Below are 6747 nucleotides of genomic sequence, written 5' to 3' on the forward strand. Positions count from 1 at the left end.
TGAGCTACATGTGGGCGGGGCCCCTGTGCTGGGACTCCCGGCGTCTCACGGGGCTGGTCCCAACTGGGGCTGGTCCCAACTTGGCCAGGTGCCAGCCTCAGTGGACCCGACGGCGGCGAGCTGGGCAGCGCTGAGAAGGGTGGACGGAGCCTCCTTGGGGACCCGGATCAACTAATTACCTCGATTGCGCTCGGCCGGTGGTTCACGAAAAGAAGCTTATAGGGAGCACCAAGTGGATTATCAGCGCAACCCTGTGCCGCCTTTAGTCCTAGAGTTTTTGGTGAAAGTTTGCGGGAGGGCTGTCTAGTTTAGGGGTTCCCGCTTATTCCACAGCAAAGGTGGGGCGGGCTGGAGGAATGCGGAGCCCTCAGGCAGACGCCTTACCTCCCGGGCTGAGGGTGGTACCAGCTGGGTTTGAGAAGAATCGGAGCGGAAAGACAGTTCCTCAAAGCTCGGGACGCGCTGGTCACTCCCCAAATCCCGGGAGGGAAAGGGGACGCGCTGGGTGGGTCTCCAGAGAAGGCATGGCATTTTGTAATGCCCCTTTCCTGTCTTCCCGGTCAGGGGTTCCTCTCACCTCTCAAGCTTTCCTCAAAACCAACAGAAACGAGTTATTTACAGAAAAATTTAGTTTAAAAAAAGGAAAGGTGGAAAGTAGAAACGGCTTTTACCTTCCCACACTCGACCTTAAGGATTGTTATGTCTTCCTTAGTATCTAAGGTGCTTTTCTTGAGATTTAAGAAATTTAACTTTTACTTCAGTGAGTTCTACTTTACATTTAATGTCAGGATTTAAATGACAGTTAGTGAAACATTTTAAATGGAGGAAAATAGATTTATATATTAAATATTAATTTATATAATTAATAATTTAAGGAACACAAGCCAGAAAAGTTGTGCATGTTTGTCCTTTACTACATAAAAATATATTCATTGTAGAAAATACCTTTTATAAAAAAATTATCATTACCTCATGTCCCTTTCCACATTACCTTTTTTCTCTGCATATTTTGAATTTTTAAAATAAAAATGTAGTCATGGTTCACTGGCCTTGTAAACTAATTTCTACTTAAGATTAAATGGATAAGCATTCTGGAAGCACAATCAGACACAATTTTACTGTGTTAATATGTACATAACATAAAAATGTCTATTTTAACCATTTTTAAGTGTGCAGATAAGTGGCATTAAGTCCATTCACATTATTGTGCAACCATCACCGTCAGCCATCTTTGGAACTTTTTCATATTCCCAAACTGAAACTCTGTACCCACGAAACAATAATTCTGCATTTCTCCCTCCTCCCAGCCTTTGGCGACCACTATTCTAATTCTGTCTCTCTGAATTTGACTATGTACCTCTCATAAGTGGAATCATCTAATATTTGTCCTTTTATGCCTATGTCACTTCACATAATGTCTTAAAGGTTTATTCAGGTTGTAACGTGTCAGAATTTCTTTTTTTCTAAAGGTGAATAAAATTCCCTTGTATGAATGTACCGTGTTTTGTTTCTCCAGTCATCCCTGGATGGATATATGGGTTATTTCCACATCTGACTATTTTGAATGATGCTGCTGTCAACGTCGTTGTACAAGTGTTCAAATTCCTGTTTTCAGTTCTTTTGGGGATCTACACGGAAGTGGAATTGCTGGATATGGTAGTCCTATGTCTAATTTTTTTCTATGTTTTCCATGGTGGCTGCACCATTTTACATTATACCAGCATTGCACAGAGTTCCAATCTTAAATATTTTCTTAAATTCTTTGAGCTGCCTTTTCGTAAAGTCAGTACTGTCTTTTGGTGCACAGGAGTTTTAAATTTGGATGAAGTCCAGTTTACCTATTTTTTCTTTGGTTGCCTGTTCTTTTGGTATCGTATCCAAAAAATTATTACTAAACCCAATATCAGGAGGCTCCTCCCTTGTGTTTTCACCTAAAGTTTTATAGTTTCAGTTCTTATGTTTGCATCTTTGATCCATTTTGTGTTAACTTTTGCATATGGTGTAAGGGAAGGGTCCAATTTCATTCTTTTGCATGTGGATATCCGACTTTCCCAACATCATTTGTTGAAAAGACTATCTTTTCCCTATTGAATGGTCCTGGCAACCCCATACAATTTAGAAAAATCAATTCGTTAAATATTTTAAGATCTTTGAGGAAATAGAAACTTTTCTTTCTCAGACAGGACTAGAGGCTGAAGCTCTTAGGTGGTTACAAAAGCGTGTTGTATTATAAATGACTGGAGGTTAAAAATATTTTTAATACACCATGGAGTTCAACACAATCATTCACTCAAAAAATCTAAGTACATAATCTAATATATGGGTTTTACAGTTGCCCTTGGGTCACAGGGTGGAAAAACCTGCCACTGCATGACCATGAGTACCTGGAGCAATAGCCTCTCTGGAGGCTGTTCCGAAGAGTGGCGGCTACTTTGTTTCTTGGAAGGTGATGCAAATGCATCAGAGAACACTGGACTTTTAAAAATATTGAATGTGCCTCAAATCTACAATTAGACCAAGAAATATCTAAATGCCAGAGAAATATGGGAGAAGGCCATTTAAGCAAGAAACTGCAACATCTATTTATACAAAATCTGTTAAGTAATGTATTACAGAAAGACATTAGCTTAGCCATTTTGTTCTTATTTCTACTCTTCTATCTCATTTCTTTGCCAAATAACTTAGATGAGTGCTCATTATTAAAATGGTCACGTTTTAGTCAAGTGACCAATCCTTAACTCTGCCTTTGATAAAATGCAGTTAGCAGAACTTCCTGATTCCTATTTAAAATGCAATACCTGTGAAAGTATATTCTTTTTTTTTGAATTATATTTTATTTTCTTATACAGCAGGTTCTTATTAGTTACCTATTTTATACATATTAGTGTATACATGTCAATCCCCATCTCCCAATTCATCCCACCCCCACCCCACCCCCCCAGCCACTTTCCCCACTTGGTGTCCATAAGTTTGTTCTCTACATCTGTGTCTCTATTTCTGCCCTGCAAACCAGTTCATCTGCACCATTTTTCTAGGTTCCACATATATGCATTAGTATACGGTATTTGTTTTTCTCTTTCTGACTTACTTCACTCTGTATGACAGTCTCTAGATCCATACACGTCTCTACAAATGCCCCAATGTCGTTCCTTTTTATGGCTGAGTAATATTCCATTGTATATATGTGCCACAACTTCTTTATCCATTTGTCTGTTGATGGGCATTTAGGTTGCTTCCATGACCTGGCTATTGTAAATAGTGCTGCAATGAACATTGGGGTGCATGTGTCTTTTTGAATTACATTTTTTTCTGGGTATATGCCCAGTAGTGGGGTTGCTAGGTCATATGGTAATTCTATTTTTAGTTTTTTAAGAAACCTCCATACTGTTCTCCATAGTGGCTGTAACAATTTACATTCCCACAAACAGTGCAAGAGAGTTCCCTTTTCTCCACACCCTCTCCAGCATTTGTTGTTTGTAGATTTTCTGATGATGCCCATTCTAACTGCTGTGAGGTGATACCTCATTGTAGTTTTGATTTGCATTTCTCTAATGATTAGTGATGTTGAGCAGCTTTTCATGTGCTTCTTGGCCATCTGTATGTCTTCTTTGGAGAAATGTCTATTTAGATCTTCTGCCCACTTTTGGGTTGGGTTGTTTGTTCTTTTAATATTGAGCTGCATGAGCTGTTTACATATTTTGGAGATTAATCTTTTGTCCATTGATTTGTTTGCAAATATTTTCTCCCATCCTGAGGGTTGTCTTTTTGTCTTGTTTGTAATTTCCTTTGCTTTAGAAAAGCTTTAAGTTTCATTAGGTCTCATTTGCTTATTTTTGTTTTTATTTCCATAACTCCAGGAAGTGGATCAAAAAAGATCTTGCTGTGATTTATGTCAAAGACTGTTCTTCCTATGTTTTCCTCTAAGAGTTTTATAGTGTCCAGTCTTACATTTAGGTCTCTAATCCATTTTGAGTTTATTTTCATGTATGGTGTTAGGGAGTGCTCTAATTTCATTGTTTTACATGCAGCTGTACAGTTTTCCCAGCACCACTTATTGAAGAGACTGTCTTTTCTCCATTGTATATCCTTGCCTCCCTTATCATACAGTAGTTGACCATAGGTGCATGGGTTTACCTCTGGGCTTCCTGTCCTTTTCCATTGATCTATATTTCTGTTTTTGTGCCAGTACCATGTTGTCTTGATTATTGTAGCTTTGTAGTGTAATCTGAAGTCAGGGAGTCTGATTCCTCCAGCTCCATTTTTTTTTCCCTCAAGACTGCTTGGCTCTTTGGGGTCTTTTCTGTCTCCATACAAATTTTAAGATTTTTTTGTTCTAGTACTGTAAAAAATGCCACCAGTTATTTGTAGGGATTGCATTGAATCTCTAGATGCCTTTGGGTAGTGTAGACATTTTCACAATATTGATTCTTCCAATCCAGTAACATGGTATATCTCTCCATCTGTTTGTGTCATCTTTGATTTCTTTCATCAGTGTCTTATAGTTTTCTGAGTACAGGTCTTTTACCTCCTTAGTTAGATTTATTCCTAGGTATTTTATTCTTTTTGTTGCAATGGTGAATGGGATAGTTTCCTTAATTTCTCTTTCTGATCTTTCATTGTTAGTGTATAGGAATGCAAGAGATTTCTGTGTGTTTATATTGTATCCTGAAACTTTACCAAACTCACTGATTAGCTCTAGTAGTTTTCTCGTGGCATCTTTAGGATTCTCTATGTATAGTATCATGTCATCTGCAAGCAGTGACAGTTTTACTTCTTCTTTTCCAATTTGTATTCCTTTTATTTCCTTTTCTTCTCTGATTGCCATGGCTAGGACTTCCAAAACTACGTTGAATAATAGTGGTGAGAGTGGACATCCTGTCTTGTTCCTGACCTTAGAAGAAATGCTTTCAGTTTTTCACCATTGAGAATGATGTTTGCTGTGGGTTTGTCCTATGTGGCCTTTATTATGTTGAGGTAGGTTCCCTCTATGCCCACTTTCTGGAGAGTATTTATCATAAATGGGTGTTGAATTTTGTCAAAAGCTTTCTCTGCATCTATTGAGATGATCATATGGTTTTTATTCTTCAATTTGTTAATATTGTGTATCACATTGATTGATTTGTGTATACTGAAGAATCCTTGCATCCCTGGGATAAATCCCACTTGATCATGGTGTATGATCCTTTTAATATGTTGTTGGATTCTGTTTGTTAGCATTTTGTTGAGGAGTTTTGCATCTGTATTCATCAGTGATATTGGTCTGTAATTTTCTTTTTTTGTGGTATCTTTGGTTTTGGTTTCAGGGTGATGGTGGCCTCATTTAATGAGTTTGGGAGTGTTCCTTCCTCTGCAATTTTTTGGAAGAGTTTGAGAGGATGGGTTTTAGTGCTTCTCTAAATGTTTAATAGAATTCAGCTGTGAAGCCATCTGGTCCTGGACTTTTATTTGTTGGAAGATTTTTAATCACAGTTTCAATTTCATTACTTGTGATTGGTCTGTTCATATTTTCTATTTCTTCCTGGTTCAGTCTTGGAAGGTTATACCTTTCTAAGAATTTGTCCATTTCTTCCAGATTGTCCATTTTATTGGCATAGAGTTGCTTGTAGTAGTCTCTTAGGATGCTTTGTATTTCTGTGGTGTCTGTTTTAACTTCTTTTTCACTTTCTAATTTTTTTGATTTGATTCCTCTCTCTTTTTCTTGTTGAGTCTGGCTAAAGGTTTATCAATTTTGTTTATCTTCTCAAGGAACCAGCTTTTCATTTTATTTATCTTTGCTATTGTTTTCTTTGTTTCTATTTCATTTATTTCTGTTCTGATTTTTATGATTTCTTTCCTTCTACCAACCTTCTACTTGTTTGTTCTTCTTTCTCTAGAGCCTTGAGGTGTAAGGTTAGGTTGTCTATTTGAGATTTTTCTTGTTTCTTGAGGTAGGATTATATTGCTCTAAACCTCCCTCTTAGAACTGCTTTTGCTGCATCCCATAGGTTTTGGATCATCGTGTTTTTATTGTCAACTGTCTCTAGGTATTTTTTGATTTCCTCTTTGATTTCTTCAGTGATCTCTTGGTTATGTAGTAACGTACTGTTTAGCCTCCATGTGTTTGTGTTTTTTACGTTTTTTTCCCTGTAATTGATTTCTAATCTCATAGGGTTGTGGCCGGAAAAGATGCTTCATATGATTTCAATTTTCTTAAATTTTTCAAGGCTTGATTTGTGACCCAAGATGTGATCTATCCTGGAGAATGTTCTGTGTGCACTTGAGAAGAAAGTGTATTCTGCCCCTTTTGCATGGAATGTCCTATAAATATCAATTAAATCTATCTGATCTATTGTGTCTTTTAAAGCTTGTGTTTCCTTATTAATTTTCTGTCTGGATGATCTGTCCATTGGTGTAAGTGAGATGTTAGAGTCCCCCACTATTATTGTGTTACTGTCGATTTCCTCTTTTAAAACTGTTAGCAGTTGCCTTATGTATTGAGGTGCTCCTATGTTGGGTGCATGTATATTTATAATTGTTATATCTTCTTCTTGGATTGATCCCTTGATCATTATGTAGTGTCCTTCCTTGTCTCTTGTTACATTCTTTATTTTAAAGTCTATTTTATCTGATATGAGTATTGCTACTCCAGTTTTCTTTTGATTTCCATTTGCATGGAATATCTTTTTTCATCCCCTCACTTTCAATCTGTATGTGTCACTAGGTCTGAAGTGGGTATCTTGTAGACAGCATATATATGTATCCTGTTTT

The sequence above is a fragment of the Aethalodelphis obliquidens genome, unplaced genomic scaffold (genome assembly GCF_003676395.1).
Source record: "Aethalodelphis obliquidens isolate GAN/ISIS:26980383/991018 unplaced genomic scaffold, ASM367639v1 scaffold88, whole genome shotgun sequence".
NCBI classification, from domain to species: domain Eukaryota; kingdom Metazoa; phylum Chordata; class Mammalia; order Artiodactyla; family Delphinidae; genus Aethalodelphis; species Aethalodelphis obliquidens.